At 44.2% G+C, this 24,999-nt stretch overlaps 1 protein-coding gene and 1 long non-coding RNA gene across 17 annotated transcripts in view; one reads left to right on the forward strand and one right to left on the reverse strand.

Moving 5' to 3' along the window:
• CLIP1 (CAP-Gly domain containing linker protein 1) overlaps window positions 1-20,928 on the reverse strand; it is a 121,443-nt gene extending 100,515 nt beyond the window's left edge. For 8 of the 15 annotated variants that reach the window (XM_032876377.1, XM_032876374.1, XM_032876379.1 and 5 more), the window contains exon 1: window positions 20,817-20,927. The gene's annotated coding sequence lies outside the window, so the exon portion shown is untranslated. Of the gene's footprint in view, window positions 1-20,816 lie in introns of all 15 variants that reach the window. The other 7 variants (XM_032876375.1, XM_032876367.1, XM_032876376.1 and 4 more) reach the window with 1 other exon arrangement.
• Window positions 677-22,156, forward strand: LOC116878674. Of its 2 annotated transcripts, none has more exons than XR_004384865.1 (2): window positions 677-819; window positions 21,436-22,156. It is a non-coding gene; the product is annotated as an uncharacterized LOC116878674 (long non-coding RNA). The 2 variants fall into 2 exon arrangements; XR_004384866.1 differs by lacking the exon at window positions 677-819 and adding an exon at window positions 20,120-20,389.
• Window positions 22,157-24,999: the final 2,843 nt, after the last annotated feature.

Below are 24,999 nucleotides of genomic sequence, written 5' to 3' on the forward strand. Positions count from 1 at the left end.
TGACTCTGGGTCATGAATAATCTACACTAATTCTGACAACCAAGTCTGATCATTTCAAATTGTTACTTGCCCCTGATGCTGAAGATGTATTTTCAAAGAACAAAAATCTTAGATTTGCAAGAAACAGGAAAACTGATAGCCAATTATGCAGTAAATAGAGCCAACGATTAACCATATACCCATTTGCACAATAAAAAACTGCTCTACTAGTTTTCTTTTATTAATTTCCTACCAGAGGATATTTTAAAACAATGATTTTCTTACCATTACATAATCTTCAGAAAAATACTGACAGCCTAACATTAATGTATTTTTTTAATCTACAGAAGTTGCAGGAAAGCCAACACAATCTACCAACATGAGACAAAGTGATACCTCATGGTGTCTGTAGAATCAGGCCAGGCCTCAGCTCATATCTGCCAAAAGGTGCACAATTTGAGCAACCCTGCCTATGAGGTCATGATGATGACATCACAAAGAAGAATTCTGATGTGGGTCTGCCTCTAAGACACAACCTCAACCTCACCACTTTAAAGAAAAACCAGGGGTCCCTGGGTACCTCAGTTGGTTGAGCATCTGACTCTTGATCTGAGCTCAGGTCCTGACCTCAGGATCATGAGTTCAAGCCTTGGGCTTGCACTGGGCTCCACACTGGGCATGGAGCTTACTTAAAAACAACAACAACAACAAAAAACCCAGATGGTTCTACATCCCTGAAACTGGAACTGATGACTCAAGAAATGCACCTTATCCCAAAGTGTTCTCCCATCTGAGACAAGCAGCATCTTTCTGGACTGCCAACCAGAACAAGCAATGCAGGTAAGCAGAGAAAAGCACATCCACCCTAAGTTCTCACCTCACCACCAGAAACATATTTTTATGTATTTCAAGCTGGCAAGTTTTAATTCTGGCTCAGTTTCAAATACCTTTTCTTAGTATTCTCTCCTGAAAATTAAACAGTATTTAAGAATTCTGAAAACTGAGTAGGAAGTGAATCATGAACCTAAAATGTTACCTCTGCCTTGACAATCTAACTTTGCCAGCTCCAATATTTACTCTATTTACTAAGAGGAGTGAGGGTTAAGATGGGTAACCTACAAGTTAGTTTTGGAAAATGCCCAGGGTGCCTGGGTGGCTCAGTGAGTTAAAGCCTCTGCCTGTGCCTGCCGCTGCTTGCCTGCCTCTCTGCCTACTTGTGATCTCTCCCTGTCAAATAAATAAAATCTTTAATAAATAAGAAAAAGAAAATGCCAAAAGCATAAAGCCTCATCTCAGCTCTGCAATCCTGTATTTTTGCTAAGAAAGGGCAAAATTTCCAGACTACTGGTAACTGTTGTAGCTATCCCCCTTAGAAGTTTTGGAGTTCATGGGCCAGGCACAATATAAGAATTACAAAAATTTACTGTTATTTCTAAACAGTTAAAAATGGTTGAATTGAAAGGAAATGTTACAAAGGATTATTAATAATTATCTCCAGGTGATGGGATTAGTGGTGGTTTTAGATCTTCTTTGTGTTTTCTTGAGTTTGTTAAGTTTTATTTAATGAACTGATAGTATTTCTTAAGCAGGAAGAAAAAAGATTTTTAAGACATAGTAAAATGGTTTCAACCACAAAGAAAACACTCTACTGTGCTGTTTTCCACACAAGAACATAAATACAGCACACACGGGCAGCGTGACAAGTGGATATGCTCACAGAGTAGTCAGGGGTTCACCGAGCTGATTTCTTGGTCTTCCTGGAGTCCCAGACCACATTTCCCAGGGCCCTTTGCAGCTCAGTGTTGGTCACGTGACTGAATCAAAGCCAATGGGATGCAAGGTGCCCGCGAGGGGTGGGGGGAGGGGTGTCCCCCTACTAGTGGGAGCAGGGGCGGGGCGGTGGGCCGCGCCCAGGCCCAGCCCCTAAGATCTTCTCTGTGTGGTCCCGCATGCCAGCCCTTCCGCTAGTGGGCTGGAGACCAACTCGGCAACCGCAGAAGCATGGCTTGAGGACGGTGGTGTCACAACTAGGAAGAAGCCAGGTTCCCTGAATCCCTTCTTTCCCGTCCCCCATCAGAAAACCCACCCTGGACTTTTCCATAACTGAAAATAAACTTATACCTGTTTAAGTCACCAAAATCGGTGGGGTCTGTTAGAACAGCTAGCTCTTCTTACCTAATACGGTGACAAAGATAAAAAACTTCACTTAAGGGCGCCTGGTGGGCTCAGTCGATAGAGCATGCAACTCTTGATCTCTGGGTAGTGAGTTCAAGCCCGACAATGGGGGTAGAGATTTTTTTTTTTTTTAAGATTTTATTTATTTGACAGAGAAAGATCACAAATAGGCAGAGAGGCAGGGAGAGAGAGAGGGGGAAGCAGGCTCCCTGGCCTTCCATCCCAAGCAGGGAGCCCAGTGTGGGCCTTGACCCCCCGACCCTGGGATCATGACCTGAGCAGAAGGCAGATGCTTAACGACTGAGCCACCCAGGTGCCCAACTGAAGAAATTCTTAAGACAAGCAGCTGAGATGAAAATACTTCATACCACAAAAAACATAATTACATGAATAATAAATAAACATACTATATTTTCTTAAAAGTACTATATTTTCCTAGGTGGTGCAGTCAGTTGAATGTCCCAATTCTTGGTTTCAGCTCAGGTCCTAATCTCACGGTGGTGATCTCAGGGTGGTGAGATCAAGCCCTACTTAGGCTCCCTGCTCACCACGGAATCAGCCTGGGTTTCTTCCTCCCTCTACCCCCTACAAGCACACACATACTCACTCTCAAATAAATTTTTTTTTTTTAAGGGCAAAAAGGCATTTTACTGTCAAGGGCAAAACAGGTGTAAAAAACACACAAGTCTGATTACAGCATACTAAAACTTACGTGAGCTAAGACTGATGAGTTGACAACTGTTCAGGTAGGTGATGGCAGTATTTTCTCTACTTCTGTGCACATCTGAAATTCTCCATAATGTAAAGTTTTTATTATAGGAAGTGGTTTAATAAAATCTAAGCCTCACCTTCTCCCTCATAACCTAAAAGAAGCTTAAGCAGTTTACAGAAACAAGAGATTCCTCAAAACAAGCAGTTCCCAAAATAAACACGGTATAACTCATTCAAACAAAAAGAATAATATTCTTGGGACGCCTGGGTGGCTCAGTTGGTTAGGCGGCTGCCTTCGGCTCAGGTCATGATCCCGATGTCCTGGGATCGAGTCCCACATCAGGCTCCTTGCTCGGCAGGGAACCTGCTTCTCCCTCCGCCTCTGCCTGCCTCTCTGTCTGCCTGTGCTTGCTCGCTCTCTCTCCCTCTGTCCCTGACAAATAAATAAATAAAATCTTTAAAAAAAAAAAAAAGAAGAAGAAGAATATTCTTCATAACTCCTCTCTGGTTTTTTTAAAGGTTTTGTTTACTCATTTTTATTTTGTTATTTTCATTTACTATTATTTAAAGTTATGGCTTTAGGGGGCGCATGGGTGGCTTAGTGGGTTAAACCTCTGCCTTCAGCTCAGGTCATGATCTCAGGGTCCTGGGATCGAGTCCCGCATCGGGCTCTCTGCTGAGCGGGGAGCCTTCTTGCCCCCTCTCTCTGCCTGCCTCTCTGCCTACTTGTGATCTCTGTGTGTCAAAAAAATTAAATCTTCAAAAAAAAAAAAAAGTTATAGCTTTAGAAAAAAGTACCAAAAAAACTAACATTTCTAGACTAAAAAATGAACACCTGGATTCTGTCCCGGCTGGATGACCTTGAATTAGCCTTTAACTCCTTCCCAGACCTTGGTATCCTCAGTTATAACTAGAGGTTACTAAGTCAGATCCATTTCCAACTCCATCCTTTCGTGGTTTGACTGTTTTGGATTTCAAATCCAAACTCCCTAAGCAAGACGGCAAGGGTTCGGAGTGGAAGAAAAGCCACTGTGGCTCTAACTTTGCCACAGTAAGAGCACTCTGCCATGTGTGGAGAGAGACCTGTGTGATAAGATCAGCTCCCAGCAAGCTCAGCATCTCCTGGCACCCTCCAGCACAGCATGGCAGCTTCCCAGGCAAATCACATCCCCAGAGCTCGCCTAGTGCCCTCATGGTCCACTGTATCCTATGAGCAAAACAAAAATCCTCCATTATTTACTCACTCTGGAAATTCTGTTGGGAGGCAAAGGAGAGTTCAAGAATCTGAGACTGCAATGAAGTTCATCTGCCAGGAGAGGGCGTTTGGCACTCAGCCCGGGAAGACGGCCACAAGCTGTGGTAGAGGGACAGCTGGAGACCCAGGTCTCAACTGTGCCCTGCGGGGGACGGCTAAAAAATCCGGCCCCAGACAGGTTAGAAGACTTACCTACAGACAGCCGCACTCTGAGACTTCTGAGCTCCCTTCTAATTCTAAAAGGATCAGAGTTCATGAACTTAATAACAGAAGGGAAGGTAAAGAGTTTCCGAGGGTAAAGCAAAGTCTAGTTGGAGTGAGGTGTTTCTGAAGCTCATTTTCAAGTCCAGCTTTAGAGAAAAATTCAAAGGCTGTGCTCTAGTATCATATTCCGGAGTCTGGGAGGTTCATTCACAGCTTAATCCCGTCCCCTGGAGTCATGGTTATGTAAGTGTCTGTTGTATGCTATGTCACTTGCTGTCCCCCACCCCCAACAGGGGGAGATGCAGTGTAACCGAGCTGGTCTGCTTCAGCCACTGAAAACACTTACACAACACTCTGGTAGCTTTCCAAACTGACTCATGTTTCCACTAAAGAAAGGCAAGTCATTCGATTTTATTCTCTCTTTCAGTTTCATTCACATTCGTATCTCTGTACAGAAAGGCCTGGAGAAGACAAAACTGAAGAGCATTTATGTATTTTCTTTCACTTTTAAGTAAAACAAAGAAGGTCAAGTATTCCAACTTCACCCAAGACCACCAAAAGCCAAGCAATAAGCTGACAGGCCTGCCTGGGGCCAATTTAACACATCTTTCCTGGCTGGGCTGAGCTTACATTCTTGGGATGGGAAGAGCAGTCACCTCCCGAGGATGGGATGTTCATACAGCAAAGCCCTTACTGCTCCACACTGCACGTTCCATCCCGGACATTCTCTGAAAGAACACAGGCAGAGCATCCCCTCCTCACCGGGTCCTTCCTGGCGACTGTCCCTACCTAGCTCATCCTTCTGGGCCTTCCACTAGCCACTGTGCAGTCTTCTATTAATGAACAAGGAATCACACTCCTGTCTTGTTTGCACAGCACGCGATGACTAAGTTCCTCATGGTCGGGGGTGAGATCTGTCTTTGCATCCAAAGGACCTAAGAAAGTATTTGGTACACAGTAAGAGTTTAAAAAAGTTCTAAACTGACTCAACATCAAAATAAGAACCCATAAAATGATGCAATACTGCAATTTTCAAACTAAAGCACCAAGTAACTCTATCTTACTATCTTCAAGCCGTTGACAAAGATGACAGCAATACAGTTTCCCACCTGGGGGGTTCTTTTTAAAAGTAGGTCAATGATGCTATGGGTAAACTATTCAATTACTACCTCTAGTGAATGGTATGTAAGAGCTGTAAGTCTCAAGTTAGATCATTATCTCTGTTGACACCAGCATACTTTCTAGAACAGCACTGTCTGATGAAAATATGTTGTGAGACAAATCCAAAATTTTGGAATTACCTAGTAATTATGTTCAGAAAACTAAAAACAGTGAATAACATTTTATTTAACCAAATATATCCAAACTATTACTTCAAAATGTAATCAATATTAATTATTAACAGACTGGGGCACTTGGGTGGCTCAGTTAGTTGGGCATCTGCCTTGGGCTGGGATCATGATCCCAGGGTCCTGGGATCAAGTTCCACATCAGACTCCCTGTTCAGTGGGGAGCCTGCTTCTCCCTTTTCCCTCTGCTCTTCCCCCCTGCTTGTGCTCTTGCTCTCTCTCTCTCTGAAATAAATAAATAAAATATTTTTTAAAAAAATTTAATAGGATGTATCACATTCTTTTTTCCTACTAGGTCTTTGAAACCCATTGGGTATTTTATATTTACAGCCCATTTCAGCTAGGACTTACCACATTTCAAGTGCTCAACATATATGGCTACTGTACTGGACAGTATAGGTCTAGAACACATGGTTAAAGTAGAATGTAAATGCAGTGGCCTTCCTCCTGGCATCAGTAATAAGTTACCAGTTGCCTTAAATCCCCCTGGGTGTACAACATTCATCTTTCCAACTTCATTAAAACACACATGTGAGGAAAAGGAAAAATCCTGTAAAATCCTGAATATAAAACTGAATAATTTAATTGTTAAGATAAAAAAGGGGGTAGGGGCCCCTGGGTGGCTCAGTGGGTTGAGCCGCTGCCTTCAGCTCAGGTCATGATCTCAGGGTCCTGGGATCGAGTCCCGCATCGGGCTCTCTGCTCAGCAGGGAGCCTGCTTCCCTCTCTCTCTCTGCCTGCCTCTCTACTTGTGATCTCTCTCTGTCAAATAAATAAATAAAATCTTTAAAAAAAAAAAAAGATAAAAAAGGGGGTAAAGCATTTATAGTAAGAGGATCTTTAAAATATCTATTCGATTGGGGTGCCTAGGTGGCTCAGTTGGTTAAGCATCTGCCTTTGGCTCAGGTCTTAATCTCCAGGTCCTGGGATGGAGTGCCCCCCCAACCCCGCTCAGCAGACAGCCTGCTTCTTCTCCCTCTCCTTGCCACTCTCCCTGCTTGTGTTCCCTCTCTCTCTAATAAATACATAAATAAAATATTTTTAAAAAGTTTTAAAAATATCTATTTGAGGGATGCCTGGGTAGCTCAGTTGGGCATACAAATCTTGATTTTGGCTTAGTCATGATCTCAAGGTCTTGGGGCTCCACTCAGCATGGAGCCTGCTTAAGATTTTCTCTCCCCCTCTTCCTCTGCCCATCTCCCAGCTTGAGTGTGTGTGTGCATGCATACTCACTCTCTCTAAAAAACAAAAATTAAAATAAAAAAGTATCTGTTTGACAGGGGATATATAATGTATAAAGATGACCTGCTTATAGCACAAAGCGCTGGCCAGTAAAACTCAAAGCAAAGTACAGAGATTGAGTTACGGATGAAAATTTAATAAGTGTGTCTCAAGAATCACGAGAGGAACCGGAGAGTTAGTGACTGGCAGATGTAAGGCCAATATAGCAGGGGCAGCATCTCAAGTACAAAGAGGGGAATGAGAGCATTATTCTACTACAGCAGCATCATGCTTAGCTTTTGCTGCCTTTCTGATTGTAAGAAACCAAGGCAGAGTTGAGGATTGGAGAGATCAGAACATGTGAAAAGACAAGCTTGGGGACTGGAGGGAAAAACTGCAGGACAATAGAGACGCTAAGGGTTAACTGCAGGCGGTTATTCATTTCTTACTAATCCAATACTTTTGTCCCCCAAACTTTAGTAAATTGTCTTTGGCTTTGAAGTCTAGTGGCTATAATTTAAAATTTAAGACCCAGGGAAGAAAAGGCACTGTCCCACATTTTAACTTTTGAGGAACTTGTCTTCTCATTGAAGACACAGAATACTGGTTGGGCATGGAGAGCATCTCCTCCAGAGTGTAGTATCTGTCAAGCACATGAGGGTCAGTTGGTATGAACTGATAATAAGTGACATGAAGCTGCCTAAGGCTAGCTGACCTCCCAGAAGCTAGCCCCTTGAGCTGAGGGAAAACGTAGGAGAGGTCACCAAACACAGCTCTGGGCACAGGCCCCAGATCCATTGCTTCGAATCAGGGCCATAACAAGTGAGGTAAACCAGAGAGAAGAGCAAGGAAGAGTCCCGGGGCCATTTGGTTTCAGCAGCAACTAAGTGATTGGCTTATAGGGTAACAGGATAAAGTCTTAAACCTGAGTGGTAAGTCTAGGAAGGCTGGTGCCTGTGATGACAAGGAAATTCCAAACTGCCCCCCCCCCTGTTTCTTTATCCCACCATCTCCAGCAGAGGATTAAAAGACTCAGGAATACTGAAAAGATCAGCCAGGGGAAAAGGCCATGCAGCCCTGTCAGAAACAAACGTACATGAGAAGAGAACAATTTTCCAGAGTGGAAAGAAGAGAAAGAGAATCCATCTTCCTGAGGGCTGACTCTGTCTTTCCAAGGTATAAACCTAAAAGGGTGGACAATGTCTCAAATTTGTTCAGGAGGCCAGAGCATCTGAAAACAGTGGTGTTCTTAACAGAGTATCATGAAATACTGAGATACAGTATAACAAATGTTTAATATAGTGACGCCTGGGTGGCTTGGTCAGTTAAGTATCTGCCTACAGCACAGGTCATGGTCCCAGGGTCCTGGGATTGAGCCCCACGTCAGGCTCCTTGCTCAACTGGGAGTCTGCTTCTCTCCCTCTTGCACTTCCCCTCCTCCTGCTTGTGCTCTGTCCCTCTCTCTCTCTCTCAAATAAAATCTTTTAAAAAAATGTTTAATATATAGTAGCATAAGCCTAAGACTGAGAACAAGCAAAATACACAATACATGATGTAACTTTTAAAACAAACCAGAGTCAAACAACTTTAAAGTTAACACAAAAATTAAAAACAGGGGCGCCTGGGTGGCTCAGTGGGTTGGAGCCTCTGCCTTCGGCTCGGGTCGTGGTCTCAGGGTCCTGGGATCGAGCCCCGCATCGGGCTCTCTGCTCAGCGGGGAGCCTGCTTCCCTGCCCCCCCGCCTCTGCCTGCTCTCTGCCTACTTGTGATCTCTGTCAAATAAACAAATAAAATCTTTAAAAAAAAAATTAAAAACAAAGTGCACATGTCTAGCAAGGATAGAGTACAAAAGATAAAAGATAAGTAAATAGTGTAGTCACTGTTTGCTTAAAAGGATCAATGTGAGGGGCACCTGGGTGGCTCAGTCACTTAAGTGTCTACCTTCAGCTCGGGTCAGGATCCCAGGGTCCTAGGATCAAGCCCCTTAAAAGGCTCAGTGAAAGTCTGCATCTCCCTCTGCCCCTCCTCCTGCTTATGCTTGCTTGCTCTCTCTCTAATAAATAAATTAAAAATCTTAAAAAAAAAAAGAATCGATGTGAAAAGTACATTTAGACACTAAAAGACACAAGCCAGGAAGGATCAGGAGATTAACTGACTCCTTAATTCAAATGGTGCCACATTTGAATTGTTGAACTTCCAAATTCTAAGATAGGGGCCTTACAAAGCAATTCATAAAATCAGTCTACCAACCTTACATGCCAGTTTGAGAGTATCATATAATAAGTTATTGAAGGTAAACAGAAAATTTTACATCTATCAAAATCAGAAGTAGAATTTTAAGTGAAGACTCAGTACAGGATGTATGTTGAATGAAGTCAGAATAGGGTATCAACAGACAGACATGACCAATTCAAAAATTATTCTGTGCTTGAAAATCATGTTTTTAAGACTCAGTGTATGACATAGTACATAATAAAAATTGTACCCAGAATTTCAAAGCCTGTAACAGTTTTAAAAAGGAGAAGGAAGGGGACCGAAATCCAACCAAGCCAGAGAGATCTGGAGCATTAGGCACTCTTTCTAGAAGATGAAACTCTGTCATGATGCAACCGCCTGCAATTATGAATGTCTTTGTACAGCTAAGTTTGAGTGGAGATTTTATGTTCCTGTTACTTAAACAGAAAATATGCAGCCTCCCAAGTTCCTCCATCTGCAAAAAAAAAAAAATTTGTAAAAAGGGAACATGGAGAGCTGAATAATTTGAGCTATTTTGCTCATTTACACAAATTTCTGCAAAATTCCTGTGACTCTATAACTCTAATACCACCAGCTTGGAGAAAGATCTTAAAAAGGACAGAAATTACTAGGCCTGGTTAGTGTCTCCCAGAAGAACTTACTTAATAGGTCGACAGCAGTCAATTATACTAACGTGTCAAAAGGCACAAATGTGCTTAATATAGCATCATAAAATTTCAGACTCAGAAGAGACCTTAGCAATCTAGTTCAACTTCCTCATTTTACCACTGAGGAAATGGACTCTAAAAAGTGAAATCACTTGTTAAGGTCCAAGTTACTTAAGAGTCTAAGACATAAAACCTCAATCTCCAGAGTAAAAAATCCTGACCCTAAACAGTGCTGATGAACAGAAGTTTCTAAGCTGTTGTATACAGCAGGGAGAGGAGTCAATTCCCAGGCAGGTTAAAATCGGTGTCCCTTTCCAGTCTTCACAAAAGAATGAAAGCATACTGTCTCTTCCCCTTCAACAGTCAGACCCTGCCCATACTAAAAGCAAACACACACCAGCTGTTTGTTCTGAACAAGAAAAAGGCACAAAGATAACTCACAAAACAATTACTTACTTGTTTTTTTTTCCTCTTTATAAAATCGCTCTTGTTTTTACTCTGCAAATATGCAAATTTAATATGTCCTATATAGATTTTCAGATCCAAAGGGGGGCAGAAATCACATTTCTGTCTTCACAGTACTGAAGGACACCTATTTCAAGAGAAGGTACCGCTCGTTTTCCGTACAAGTCCCTGAGATGCTTTTCTGTATAAGCACCCTAGATACTATCAACAGAGACTAGGAAATAGTTTCATTTGGAACTTAATACCCAGCTTCGTTGTTGGTTATTTTTTCCCCGCTTAGGTAATCTTCCATACAGACACACAGCAGGTCCCATAAGACACACAGCAGGTCCTATCAGACGACCTTTGGGGTGCCTGGCTGGCTCAGTCCATAGGGGCACATGACTCTTGATCCCCAGATTGTGGGTTCAAGTCGCACGCTGGGTGTAAACATTAGTTAAAACCATAAAAAGAAAAGAAAAAAGAAAAGAAAAGAAAAACTTCACCTTTAATTAAACTCTGGGAAATAAAACTGACAAACATACAAAGGGCCTGAAATTTGGCAAGGCACGAGTTCTGACATGAGGAGCAGGAGATGCCTCTCCCTGAATATTTAACTCCTCATAAATTACAACTTCTTCAGTGACAACTGTTCATTAAAAACGTGCCCTTTAATAATGGTAAGGCACTCCTACTTAAACTAACTCAAAAACATGGCCAGGAAGACAGGTTTCAATTTCCAATACAGGTAGAAGTGGGTTTTTCCCCATTCTGACTTAAATGAAAGAAGAAAACTGAGCTGACACCTAACTTCCTTACCAACAGGCAGCCAGGAAGACACCAGGGACTACATGAAAGGGAAAGAAGTATTCTAACATTTACTGAGTTTTCCACACATTAATTCATTTAATCTGCATTGCAACTACATGAAGTAGCTATAATCCCCAATTTACAGATGAGAACACTGAGCTCCAAAAGGTTAAGTGGTTGGCAGGAGGTCTTCATAAAGTAACAGAGCTGGGATCTGCTGCGAGGCAAAGGACTGACTTCCATACAAGCCCTGCGTTTGGCAAGGGCAGAGATGTGCCTGTTTTACTCAACTCCGCATCTCCAACATCTAGGCTAGTTCCCTACAATAGGTACTCAATAAATGCCTGACAGATACATGAGATAAAAGATAATTGGTGAACTCAACAACAACAAAAACTCAACTTAAAACTGGCCAAAGGGGGGCGCCTGGGTGGCTCAGTGGGTTAAAGCCTCTGCCTTCAGCTCAGGTCATGATCCCAGGGTCCTGGGATTGAGCCCCACATCGGGCTCTCTGCTCAGCAGCAGGGAGCCTGCTTTCTCCTCTCTCTCTGCCTGCCTCTCTGCCTGTGATCTCTGTCTGTCAAATAAATAAATAAAATCTGGGGCGCCTGGGTGGCTCAGTGGATTAAGCCTCTGCCTTCGGCTCAGGTCATGATCTCAGGGTCCTGGGATCGAGTCCCGCATCGGGCTCTCTGCTCAGCAGGGAGCCTGCTTCCCTCTCTCTCTCTGCCTGCCTCTCTGTCTACTTGTGATCTTTCTCTGTCAAATAAATAAATAAAATCTTTTTAAAAAAAAAATAAATAAATAAATAAAATCTTTAAAAAAAAAAAAACCTGGCCAAAGGACTAGAATACACAATTCCTTCAAAGATACACAAATGGCCAACAGGTACATGAAAAGATGTTCAATGTCACAAATCTTTAGAGAAATGCAAATCAGAATCACAGGGAGATACCACCTCACACCCATTACGATGACTACTACCAAAAATTGGGAAATTAAAGGGTTGGTGAGGATGTGGAGAAGCTGGAGCCCTTCTCACTGCTGCTGGGAACGATGGTGCAGGTGCTGTGGAAACAGAATGGCACTGTCTCAAAAAGGAAAAAGAATTCATATGACCCAACAATTCCACTGCTGGGTACAGATCCTAAAGAACCGAAAGCGAGGTCTCAGAGCGGTATTTGTATGCCCACGTTCTCAGCATTACTCATAGTATCTAAAACACACAAGCACCCTGAGTACCCATGGACAGATGAGCGGACAGGCAGAAGAACATGGTCTACACATATCATGGAATAGGATTCGGCCTTCAAATGGAAACAAACTCTGACCCGTGCTACAACATGGATGAACCCCGAGGGCAGCATGCGGAGTGAAGTAAGTCACTCACAAAAAGACAAGTACTGTGTGATTCCACTTATATGAGGTCATCAAAGTCACAGAGACAGAAGGCAGAATGGTGGTTGCCAGGGGCAGGGAGAGGGGGAATGGACATCTAGTGTTTAATGGATACAGAGTTTCACTTTTGCAAGATGAAGAAAGTTCTGGAAACAGATGGTGGCGGTAACTGCACCACAAGGTAACGTCACTGAACCGTAAACTTTAAAATGGTTACAATGGTAAATTTTACATGTATTTTACCACAATAAAAATAACTGGAAAAGAAGACAGTCGGTATTCTTTCATATAATTTTATGCTAAACACTAACATACTAGTGTTCTGCACACTGTTTTTACACTTAATATTTGGGAGGTCGAAATAAAAGGTAATTGGTATAGTCTCCAAAGAGGCTAGACAAATGCCCAATGAGCACATGAAAAGGAGTTCAACATCACTAGTCATGAGGCAAATGCAAATCAAAATGACAGTGAGATGTCATACGGCACTTCACCCTCAGTAGGATGACTGCAATAAAATAAATAAAATAAACCAGAATGAGTTGGCAAGGATGTGGGAAAAATGGAACCTCACTCGCTGCTGATGGCACAATCACTTTAGAAAACAGCTGTGTGGTTCCTCAAAAGGTAGAGCACCCACATGAACCAGCAATTCCACTCCTACCTATACACCCAAGATGAATGATAACATAAGTCCACTCACAAATGCAAATGCTCAAAATAGCGTTATTCCTAATAGGCAAAAAGTGAAACAACCCAAATGTCCATCAGCTGATGAACAACAAGAAGGTGGTATATCCAAGCAATGGAAAATGATTTAGCCTAAAAAGGACGGAGAACCGACACATGCTCCAACATAGATAAACTCTGAAAACGTTTTGCTAAGTGAAGTCAGTCAATCATACTGTATGATTCCATTTATTTGAAATGTCTAGAATGGGCAAGCCTGTAGAGACAGACTGCAGGGCTGGGAATACAGGGTTTCTTCCTGGTATGAAGAAAAGATACTAAAACTGATGGTGGTGACAGTGGCCCAGCTTTGCGGGAACAAGACCGTTTATCCAGCAGTTTTTCCTGTTTACCACCTACGAGCCGCTATTTTTAACCAAACAACAGAAAAAGGACTTGCAGAAAACTCAGTGATTACTGCTGGAGACAAGTAGGATGAACTCCTCATCAGGGCAGGGAAGCCGCTCCTTGATGTAAAGCACACTTCAGTTTTACTTCCTGTTACTTGCCCTCAAATACAGAGCACCAGACTATCTGCTACTGCCTCAACGCGCTACTTTTATGCCTCATTATCTTTGCTCAGTCTAGTCTCGGATGTCTTACCTAAACCATCCCTGCCTCAAAACCCCAGATTTCCATCAATAGCAAACACAAGTGCTGATTCCTACGTGGGAATCCTTCCTGGACTCCCTCCCAGACAGACACACAGCCAACTCTAAGAAGTGATGACCGTCCAGGTCCCACCTTAGGCCCCCCCATACTCACTGCCACTGTCTCACTCGTGAGACACAGAGCTCCCTGTACCTAGGAGAGTCTTGCGAACACAACAGATGTTTGATAAACTGGCATTTCTGGAGGTTTCTCCCCAAACACACAGGACACTTTCTATTGGTCATATTCACCTGAAAAGCTTTTCTAGAAACCTAACCACGCACAAAGCAATCACAGGGAAACAGTGATACAGAACTCATCTTTCCTTTGTCTTCATGTTCCCTGGCCAACTTGGCATCTGAAAGCCTGGACTCCCTCTGCCATACAGCTACCACCTAACAATTGGTTCAACAAAGCTGAATTCCTTCCATTAGTACAGCAACCACACAGGGTGGACAGGACAGGTGTCACCCCACTTTACAGAGCAACAACCAGAGAGGGGTTAAGCAATTTGCTCAAGCTGAGGCTCAAGCAAATCCAGGACCTCAAACTTCTTAACTGTAGTTCTGATTTCTCATGCTGGTTTGCTAAGAGTATTACCAGTGAAAATTTTACACTTTTAATTAATTAAAAATAGTAATATAAATTCAGGTGGAAGGACATACTCTAAAACACTGAAATGATTTTCTCTGGGCAGTGGGATTATGGGTAACTTGCTTTTTTCTGTGTTTTGTATGTGTTTGTTTTACTTTTTTTTTTTTTAAAGATTTTATTTATTTATTTGTCAGAGAGAGAGAGAGAGAGAGAGAGGGAGAGCGAGACAGCACAGGCAGGCATAATGGCAGGCAGAGGCAGAGGGAGAAGCAGGCTCCCCACCAAGCAAGGAGCCCGATGTGGGACTCGATCCCAGGACTCTGGGATCATGACCCGAGCCGAAGGCAGCCGCCCAACCAACTGAGCCACCCAGGCGTCTCTGTATGTGTTTGTTTTATACATTATGCGTTGAACCCACATATTAAAAGACAACTAATATATATTATTAAAACATAAGGACCGGGGCGCCTGGTGGCTCAGTCGGTTAAGTATCTGCCTTCAGCTCAGGTTGTGATCCCAGGGTCCTGGGATCAAGGCCCACATTGGGCTCCCTGCTAAGCGGGAGGCCTGCGTCTCCCTCTCCCACTCCCCCTGCTTGTGTTCCTTCTCTCTCTGTGTCTCTCTGTTAAATAAATAAAATCTTTTTGTAAAAATAAAATAAAATCTAGATTTGAGGGGCACCTGGGTAGCTCAGTCACTTAAGTGTCTGCCTTTGGCTCAGGTCATGGTCCCAGGGTTCTGGGATGGAGCCCCGCATCAGTCTCCTTGCTCCTCGGGAAGCCTGCTTCTCCCTCTCCCTGATGCTCCCCCTGCTTGTACTCTCTGTCAAATGAATAAATAAAATCTTTAAAAAAATAAAATAAAATAAGATCTAAGTTTGACTCTGCAACCAGATTCTCAATATAGCAACCTAAATAAGCCATATATGCCTTACAACAGAAATCAGCAATATGGTTTCAAGATATACAGTTTTTTCTAGTCATCCATGTGTGAAAGAAACTTAATGATAATAGTTTTCTTTCACTTACGCCATAAAAAAGAAAAAATTACCATGCCTATAAAGCTTATTTATTCCATAGTCCGGAAAAGAAAAGTCTAATAGGATCCTTCCTGCCTTAAGGTATTAGAACATAACGTCTCCAATAAGATATCATTCTTAGGAGTAAATCAGTTAAAGAGATAAGGCAGGAGGTCAAAAGATTTGTTTACAAGATTTTAAGGAAAATATACCTAATATCTCTTATCTTTCCTGAGGAGAGAGGGGGAGAAAATATGCCAAATATTTCAATGCACTGCACGACTAGGATCTATAGGATCTGAGAAAAAAAATCTCCTTATGGTTGCCATCCCTTTATACATCAAACCCAAGTTTCAGGTGATTTGTACATCCAGAACATCTGGATCTTCAGGCCTTTAACTTCGGAGAAGATACAGTAAATCAAGGACTCGGCAATTTTAAGTGTGAAAAACGGGCAGAGTTTAAACTGGGATCTAATCCAAGCTATACTTAGACATAAGAAAGCAAAGGCGAATACAAATATCAAACTACTTGATCTGAGTTGCAAGTATATTAGACCTTATGCTTATGTAAAACATTAGGGCAGGAAAACATCTGTACTCTCATTAGGATCCCTGTGAAGAGTTAGAAGAGAATACATTTCCGCAGAAAAAGAGATACCAAAGAGAGTTCCCAGTAGGGATTCTGTAATAGGACTAGTTCCTCTTTTCAAAGATTTCACAAAGAATAGTTTTAAGATTTTTGTTGCTGAACCACTTAAGAAAGATAATTAAAAACCAGACCCACCCATTGAGTTAGTGCTAGTGGAATCTGTCCTTCTGGAAGTGCCAGATGGAGATTTAAAAAAAAAAAAAAAAAAAAAAATCTCTTCACTAATGGTGGCCAAGATTCCTTGGCACTGGGTGCCAGGACCAGGATATTAACCCAGAGTTCCTAGCCAAATCCAAGGTTGGTTAATTACTATCTGCCAACCTTAAAAAAAAAAAAAAAAAAAAAAAGGCACCTTCTCTGTTCCCGACTGAAATCTAAAGAGGTCGCTCTTACTTGAAATTCTTGTGTTGCAATCTGTTTTCCCTTAAAAGAGCATTGTAACTGAAATGCTGATTTAAAGCATATGGATTCTCTGAGTCCCATGTACATGGGAAACATACACTACATATATTAAAAATATATAAGATGCTGTAATAGTTTAAAACCTCCCTAAACAGTAATCTAAAAAATTCACCTCCAGGACAATACTGACAATGCTTTCCAATTAAGACTGAAGAAACTTACATGAAGGTTTATATTAAACAGAGATTTTTGAACCATGAAACTTTTAAGACTAAAAAGGAAGGCTTTGCTGCCAGGAGCGCAATTCCAGGAAAAAGCTATATATGCAAATGTCAGTTACAAGGCCTCCCAGGGTTGAGCAAAGATCCTGCATACAAATAGCAAAGCATACATTCTGTAGCAATTGTGAACATCAAGTACCTTTTTTGGTACTAAGGTGCCATTGCCAACATATCCTGCACACCGCTTGAAATACCATAAAGCAGGGTTCAACTTCTAGCCCTGTATTCACTAGCCATGTGGCCTTTTAGGCAAGTTGGTAAAATTCTTTGAGCCTCATATGCTCCCACATATTTAACTTCTTCAACAAAATCAGTAACGTTATCTGTATCTTTCACTATTTTAAAATATTTTAATAGATACATATTTTAAGACTACAAACTATATGGCCTTAAATCATCCGTCCCCTCCCAAACTCCCACCTCAGGACCTTTGTACTTGCTGTTCCGTCTTCCTACTGTGCCCTTCCCTCACGGATCTACATTCCCTCACTTCCTCTCGCTGTTAACTGAAGTCACATTCTCCTCAAGGTCTCCTCTTGCCACCCTACTGAAAATTTCAATTACTTTAACTCTTGTCCCCAAAACTACATTTTTCCCCTTCCCTGACTTATTTTTTTTCATACCATGTAACACTGTACAACATACAATATTTTTAATCGAAATGGTTATTGTATTCCTCCCCTACTTGAAGGGGGCTCTAGGGGAACAAAGATCTCAGTTTTATTCATTGCTATATCATCAGCACCCAGAACAGCACCTGGCACAGAGCCATGCTCAATAAATATCTGTTGCGTGAATACCAAATGAGACTTAATTCAGCCCACAGATAGGTACCCCACAGCCCCACCTGCTGCCTTTGGGGAGAATATCACAACACTTAAAAACTAAAGAACTATCAGCTTGTTGGGACTGACCAACAACACTGTCCACTCTTAACATATGAAAAAACACTGGACCTCACACCTCATTTGTACAAGAAAGAGAATTAAGAAGCTGATAATTGGGATAAAGTAGAAAGTTATATGGGGTTAAAAAGTCTCACTTTGGTTAATACTGAACACAATTTCCTTTTAATGTTAATATTAAGCCATCTCAGGATGCCTGGGTGTCTCAGTTGGTTAAACGTCTGCCTTCGGCTCAGGTCATGATCCTCAGGGTCCTGGGACTGAGCCCCACATCGGGCTCTCTGCTCAGCGGGGAGCCTGCTTCTCCCTCTCCCTCTGCTCTTCCCCCTGCTTCTATTCTCTCTCTCTGTCTATCTCCATGTAAATTTACTCCCTACCTTCTGCTTTTTTCTTTAGGTTTGACCTCTCTAAAGCCAATCTTTTTTTTCTTTTTAAAGGTTTTTATTTATTTATTTGAGAGAGGGCACACAACCAGGCAGCGGGGCAGAGGAAGAGGGAGAAACAGGCTCCCCACTGAGCAGGGAGCCCAATGTGGGACTCGATCCCAGGACCCTGGAATCATGACCTGAGCTGAAATCAGAGGCTTAACCCACTGAGCCACCCAGGCGCCCTCTAAAGCCAATCTTAAAACATACTGACCTCATATTTGCAATTTTACCAAACACAGTATTCTCCAGAAACCTGCAGAGGGTGCTATAAAGTGAAATCAAAGCCTAGCTGGCTTGGTTGCTGGAGCATGCAGCTCTTGATTTCCCGGTTATGGGTTCGAGCCGCAACTGATGTAAAGAGTACTTTAAAAAAATTTTTTTCTTTAACTTTTAAAAATCTTAAACTAAAGTGAAAGGTCCTTACCATATACATTCCCAGAATGAAATACACATATATTAAATGTGTGTGTGTGTATGTTGTGCGGCCATATATGGCCAGAAATATATCTGTAAATAATAATCAGGAACACCGGGTGTGTTGAAGTGAAAACTTCAAAGATGCCTACCTTTGTATGGAGTACAAGAGGACCAGTTCATTGCTTATTAATCAACGATTGGGCTTAGAAGCCCAACAGAGACAGTATTTAAAAGCAAGGGTCAGACATTATTAAGTTCACATGTATTAATGTGTATGAGTGACATGGGATGCAAAAGACTCAATGTTAGACAATGGGTAAAATAAAAATTTGAGGGTGCCTGGGTGGCTCACTGGGTTGAGCCTCTGCCTTCGTTCGGGTCATGATCCCTGGGTCCTGGGATCGAGTCCCACATCGGGCTCTCTGCTCAGCGAGGGGCCTGCTTCTCTCCCTACTTGTGACCTCTGTCAGGTGAATAAATAAAATCTTTTTTAAAAAAATTAATACAAGTAAGAAGGGCACCAAATTTGAAACTCCTAAACAACAGAAACCAGATCGGCTTAGCCATTCTTGAAAAGGTAGGGAAGGGCACAATCTTTATCTTCAGACAATACGTACAAGAGATCCCACCCAGTTTCAATTTTATTTTTACTCCTTCGAACGAGGAGGCCTAAGATGTACTCTTTCTGTGAACCCAGCACCAGCTTTGTTCTAGCAATCGTCTACTTCCTTTGGTATCATAAAGCCCAGCCTTGCTCCTTGCCAGGAATTCACTATACTAATCTCATAACTAAGCACCTGGAGTCAATACCTGAGCTCAAATCCTGACACCACCACTTATTAGCTGTATGACCCTGGGCAAGGTACTTGACCTTTCCATGCCTCCTGTGTAAAATGGGGATAATGACAGCACCTTCCTTGGGTGAAGCTGATTAATGAGATAAAACATAAAAGACTTGCCCAAAGCCTGACCAAAGGAAGCCCTCACTAAAGGTTAATTGTTATTATTTCCAGAGGAAAAAACTGCCCCGAGGCTGAGGAGCAACATAACAGGATCCTTGTAAAAGGTTATCATTAAACCCCAAAGCCAAACACATTTGTTCTCCTGATTTGTGGATACCACAGGTTATAGTAATAATAATAAAACAGTAACACCAACCAGAATCATAACCCCAACAGCAGCAACACAAATTACTGAGCTCTTACTGGCCAGGCACTGTCCTAACCTAAAACAGGAAGAAGGCAAGGTCGCTTAAAAAAAAAAAAAAAATTCAATTTTCTCTACCCTCCTTTTAAAATACGGTAACTGGTGACCAAGTTTTGCTAAAAACAGGTATGTAGAAGATTACAGACTTGACGTGGAATTTCTTCATCCCAAAGAGGTGGGGCTGTGAAGGGAGGAGGGGGTGGTGCTCGGTTCCTGCCAGATGGGAAAGCCACATGAAGTGGAGAAACAGCCGCGTTCAGGGTTTATCCCCAAATCAAAATCAGATTTTTGAACCACAGGACCTCCAAATTAGGGGAATCAGAAGGCTCTGCTTTTAAAATAACCTCTAAACAAGTGTCATCTGTCCTCTGAGCCAATCCCCTGCCGAGGGAGAAGGCTCGGGTTACGGGGCAGTGGTGTTATTTCAGAAATCCTTGTCACCTCGTGTCATCCACCCTCTCCGAGAATCACAGTCCCACCTTGGGGGAGAGGGACAAAAGCCACGGCCAGGCAGGCCGGAGGCCAGCGGGGCCAGCCCACCGGCCGGCGCACGCACGGAGGCCAGGGCCAGGGTGCCCTCCATTCCGGCTCGCGGGCACCGGGTGGCAGGGCCCGAGGAACGCTCCCGAGACCCGGCGGCAGCGCCCAGGGGCAACAGGTCCGGCCGGGGCTCGGCCTCTGCGGGGTCCCGGCAGCCCCCAAGCCCCCCAGGGCCGAGGGGAGGGGAGCGGGGAGCCCGGGAGGGAGCGGCGCCTGGGGCGGCGCAGGGGCAAGGAGTCCAAGCTCCATCTTGAGGCGGACGGAGGAAGGGAAGGCCGGGCTCGGCGCTGACAGGGCCGGCCACTTTTCCGGCTCCGCGGTGGGGCACCCCAGGGACCCCCGGCCTCCAGGGCCACCCGCTCGGGACCCCCGGGGTCCCCTCGGAAGCGCCCCGCTCGAGACACTCGGGGCCCTCCCGGACGCCGGGCTCGGCCCCCAACCCCCGGCCCCGAGCCCGGCGGACGGGAGCGGGCCCGGCCGGGAGCAAGGGGAAGGGGAGGAGGGCACCAGGGAAGGGGAGAGGGCCCGCGCCGCGCCCCGCTCACCGCCGCCTCGGTCGCCGCCAGTCGCCGCCACCTGCCCCACTGCAGCAGCAGCAGCAGCCGCGCGGCCGCCGCCTCCCGCCTCCCGGCTCGTCGGCTCGGGGCGGGGGAGAGCGTGACGCGCCGCCGCAGCCGCCGCCGCCGCCGCGGGGCCGGGCGGGCGCGCGCCGCCAGGAGAAGACGCCGCCGCGGCTCCTCCCCGCGCGCTCGGCCTCGGCGCCCGCCCCCGGCCCGGCCGCCCGGCGCCTGAGCCCCGCGCCCCGAGCTCCGCGCCCACCCCCGGCCGCGGCCCGAGCCCGGCACCGCCGCCTCTTTGTCTGCACCCGCCGCTGCCTGGGAGCCGCGCTCTAGCCGCCCGGCGCGCCCGCCGTCCAGCCCTCGGATCCCACTGAGGACCGGGATGGGAGGGAGGTGTGGGGGAAGCCCCCAGCGGCCCAGACCGAGGGGCTTCTCCTCGTTTCGGTTAATGGCGCATTTTCTGAAAGTGTCCCCAGAATTGGCGGGTCACACCCGAGAGCTCCATTCAGTGTCCTGACCACAGCCTGCTAGCGTGGGGCTGATTGACTTTTTCTTTCTTTCTTTTCTTTTTTTTTTTTTTTTTCCTTTTTTCCTTTTTGACCAGACCCGGGGTGACAAATCCTTGGATACCAGCTAGGAGGAGCTGCCCACAGCAGGTTAAGTTTAAGGAGCGTCGTCTCTGCCCTCCGCTCCCTCCGGGGAAAGACCCCCGGTGCGGAATCCCTGGGAAAACCTGGAAGGAGCCGCCTACAGCAAGTAGTGAAGCTTGAGAAGGACCGTCTCTGTCTGCAGTCTCCTCTCCTCCGGGGAAAGACCGGGGCTTTAAAACCGCTTGAAATAAGCCCAGCACTTGCTCCATTAGTTTGAGAAAAGCCTCTTTTATTCGCTCCTGCCGCTTTGGACGAAAGCCCTGGTTAATGCCCTGTCCTCCCTCCCTCCCCGCGGGGATCTCCCTTAAAAGCTTTTGAAAGGGACTGGAGAGGAGGCAGCCGCAGCCTGCTCGGGGCTGCTGCCACAGAGGGCGGCCAGCATTTCACTCTCACCGACCATGGCAACCCCAGAAGCTTTGCAACTCCTGGGAGGAATTTGCAGCTGTCAGGGAAGCCCTGCGTTTTGCAGCGACTCCGAGGTGGATAAGGGGCCCCAGGGCTTCCTCGTCCTGCGGGGTAGAATGGAATAATCGGGAGGGCGACCCCTTTGCTGACCTTTATTCAAAGCACTGTGCTGCTGAAAACAACAGGCTCGCACAGAGTATATATACAGGCAGGGAGCTACGTTGGAAATGCTCGAAGTTCGGACAAAGTAAATTTATCTGCTGGCCCCTCCCCTCGATTCAAGTTTTAAATCACAAAAATTATATTTCTTAATTCAGCACTGCCCTGGTTTTCAAGCTGCGAGGTCAATGTGGTGGGTGCACCCCGGAAATCCAGAATCCACATTCCTAACTTAAAAGAGTCACCTCACCCCCTCTTCTGAACACTTCAGCTCTAAGAAGCAACCTATATAATCATAGATGCCATAAAATGAGGTCACTGCTAATGGTGAGGTACTCCTGTAAACGCTTCTGTTTTTATCTTTTCTCCCCCACTCATTCTGCTGAGCCTGTCTTTATTTTAAAATGCTGATGTTCTGTTCGTTATATATTTTTTTGCATTTATTTCTATTTTTTAAATATTGTGTCAAAACATTCTGTCTCTAAACTTTAAATTTAGTGACCAAGGCCTGGTCCCAGCCCTCCTAGCAGAACAGTGACTGGGATCAGTCCCCCGGAGTGGCCAATATTAAGACTAAAGAACATGCTCGGTCCTACCTCAAAATAAGCTCTCACATTCCGTTTTTAGATTTAGCCACTGATCATTTTAAAATGCATGTCTTCTGTAAAAGTATTAGAACAGCTCAATTGACAAGACTTTGGAAGATGGAGGAAGGTAGCAAAGTAGAAAACCAGGAAGGGTCTCCCAAGTCTTCATTTTACAAAGTGAGGAAGTTAGTATATATCTGTGGTTTTTTTTGTTTGTTTTCTGGAACGAAAAAATAAAGGTTTAGTCATATCATTGATGTAACCAGTAGGCATAACTACAAATAGTTGTAGAACTGTGTCAAGGGAGAGAGGGTAGTAGTGCTTCAAACATAACAGACTGTCAATAGAGGGTGTCCACAAACCATAAGTAAGTAGCAATATAAGTGTATTCTTTTTTCTTTTTAAGATTTTATTTATTTATTTGACAGAGACAAAAACAGTGAGAGAAGGGATACAAGCAGGGGGAGGGGGAGAGGGAGAAGCAGGCTTCCCACTGAGCTGAGAGCCCCATACAAGGTCCAATCCCAGGACCCCGGGATCACCACCCTAGCAGAAGGCAGACGCTCAATGGCGGAACCACCCTAAGAATACGTGTATTCTTAGACATACAGAAGTTACTACCAGAAAAGCAAGAAGCAGAAAAATAGTGGTCTCGGGGCGCCTGGCTGGCTCACTCGGTAGAAGTCCGAGACTCCTGGACTCAAGGGTTGTGGGTTTGGGCCCCATGTTGAGTGTAGAGATTATTTAAAAATAAAATCTATTTAAGAAAATATGTAGTCATCTCTGGTGAAGATGGGGTGAGGAAGGTGGGCAGAACAATGTTGCTTTTCACTATAAACCCTGATATACTTTATTTTTTTAAAACCGTGTGCATGCGTTACTTTGCTTCCCCTCCCCCCAAAAAAGTATTTAAGATCTTCAAATAAAATGATTAAAGAATATACTCTGCAAATAAGACAAAATCAGAGGAGCAACCAAACACTAAGAGACTATTAACAATAAGAAACTAACTGAGGGGGCACCTGGGTGGCTCAGTGGGTTAAGCCTCTGCCTTTGATTCAGGTCATGATCTCGGAGTCCTGGAATCGAGTCCCGCATCCGGCTCTCTGCTCAGCAGGGAGTCCCCCTCTCTCTCTCTGCCTGCCTCTCTGCCTACTTGTGGTTTCTCTGTCTGTGTGTCAAATAAATAAAATCTATAAAAAAAAAAGAAAGAAAGAAAAAGAAAAAAAGAAAGGAAGAAACAAACTGAGGAAGGAATGCCTGGGTGGCTCAGTGGGTTAAGCCTCTGCCTTCAGCTCAGGTCATGATCCCAAGATCCTGGGATGGAGCCCCGCATTGGGCTCTTTGCTCAGCAGGGAGCCTGCTTCCCCCGCCCCTTCTCTCTCTGCCTGCCTCTTTGCCTACTTGTGATCTCTGTCTATCAAATAAATAAATAAAATCTTAAAAAAAATCTTTAAAAAAACAAAAACTAAAGAATGCTGATGGTAGGGTTTCATGAAATTTTTCAAAAAGCAAAATGATGAGAGAATGACAAGCTAAATTTAGATTCCTACCGTCACTTCTCAAAGGGAACAATCTTGTGACAACAAAAGCCGCATTTACACATTGAGTTAACAAAGAACAATATCAACAGAGCACCACACATCATGATGCAAACTGTATTTTAGGTCTTCTAAATAGACTGGTGCTTTGAGTGCTTGTAGTTTCATGAAGAGGGGATTGAACAAGATGACTTATCAAGTTCCTACCACAAACATTTTTAAGATTCTGTGACTTTTCTCCAGTAAAGCAAAACATTGGTGAAATCAGTGGTTGATGCAGCCATTCAAACCTAATTCAACAAATATTTGTTGAGTGCATGAAAAGCTGATCCTATCTTCATCAAAAAAACAAGCAGACTCAACCAAATACATGTACACACATGTTCACAGCAGTACAATTTATAATAGCCAAAAGATAGAAACAGCCAAATGTTCATCGGCAGATGAATAGGTTAAAAAAAGTATGGAATATAAATACAGTGAGATAGTACCAATCAAGAGAAAAAAAAATGAAGTAGTGACCCATGCTACAAGCCGAATCAACCTCAAAAACACGGTGCTGAGTGAAAGAAGCCAGACACAAAAGACTGCATATTGTGTCTCCATCTATAGGAAATATCCAGGGGTGCCTGGGTGGCTCAGTCGGTTGGGCCTCTGCCTTTGGCTCAGGTCATGATCCCAGGGTCCTGGGATCGAGTCCTGCCTACATTGGGCTCCCTGTTCAGGGGGGAGCCTGCTTCTCCCTCTCCCTCTGCCTGCTGTCCCCCTACTTGTGCTCGTTCTCTCTCTGTTGAATAAATAAATAAAATATTTTAAAAAAGAATAA

This window comes from Lontra canadensis, unplaced genomic scaffold (genome assembly GCF_010015895.1).
Source record: "Lontra canadensis isolate GAN:19392208 unplaced genomic scaffold, GSC_riverotter_1.0 scaffold58, whole genome shotgun sequence".
In the NCBI taxonomy this organism is placed as follows: Eukaryota; Metazoa; Chordata; class Mammalia; order Carnivora; family Mustelidae; genus Lontra; species Lontra canadensis.